This window comes from Alosa alosa, chromosome 11 (assembly GCF_017589495.1).
Source record: "Alosa alosa isolate M-15738 ecotype Scorff River chromosome 11, AALO_Geno_1.1, whole genome shotgun sequence".
In the NCBI taxonomy this organism is placed as follows: Eukaryota; Metazoa; Chordata; class Actinopteri; order Clupeiformes; family Clupeidae; genus Alosa; species Alosa alosa.
The window spans coordinates 13684011-13684963 of NC_063199.1; the positions used below are offsets into that span (position 1 = coordinate 13684011).

Sequence of the window (953 nt, forward strand, 5' to 3'; positions counted from 1 at the left end):
TTATCAAGTCAAAGTGTAAGATCAAATTGCTGAACAAACGAGCGTACCAAAATGGTAAGTATATATTGCCCCACAATATGTTCTCACTTTTGTTTAACCTGCTATAAATTACAGCATATTGTAACAGGAGTGAAAGGGCATTCTTGTAACCCAGGTAAACTAGGAAGTAAGCGTTTTCTGCTTGGTCGAGGGATCGAGAAATAGGCAGCATCTGCAGTCATGAATAACTTGCCAGTCAACATTTCTTTTGCAATTAATAGAATCTGTAGCATGCAAATTAAATTAGCTATTAGCTAACTGAAATAAAACCATGATATATCTAGGTATGGTGAAGGGTATGTGATGGCCTATCTATCTATCTTTTAATTACAAAGGCCAAAGGAACTTTATCAGGATGCATAGTATCAGTAGTAATTATCCTGAACTATCTGTCAAAATAAGCCCCTCCAACCTTTTGGGAATGAGGGCTACCCCGAAATCATGAAACGTCATAAATCACGTCATAACCACGCCTCCTTTTTTTTTTTTATGCAAATTAGCCACGTGGTTGTCACCACGTGTTGTTTGTTATTGTTATTGTTTTGTGAGTCATGTGACAGTCATGTGACTGGTGTCAAACCCCTGGGCAGCCATATTGGATGTAAAGTCATGTGACAGTCATGTGTCTGGTGTCAAACAATGCCACGCCCCCTTGGCATCCATATTGGATGTAGTGTCATGTGACAGTCATGTGACTGGTGTCAAACCCCTGGGCGTCCATATTGGCCCCCAAACCCCCATGTGTGTTTTGTGGATAATGGGGAATCAGATAAACTTTGTAAGAGTTGTATATGTTTAGTGGTAAATGGGGCTAAATACAAAGTGTGCTGCTAGGATGGCCGAGTGGTTAAGGCGTTGGACTTAAGAGCCAATGGATGTTTGTATCCTCGTGGGTTCGATCCCCACTCCTAGCA

The 953-nt window shown here is 41.0% G+C and overlaps 1 non-coding gene across 1 annotated transcript; it reads left to right on the forward strand.

Moving 5' to 3' along the window:
• The first annotated feature begins 868 nt into the window (after window positions 1-868).
• Window positions 869-953, forward strand: trnal-uaa. The gene has a single exon. It is a non-coding gene; the product is annotated as a tRNA-Leu (tRNA).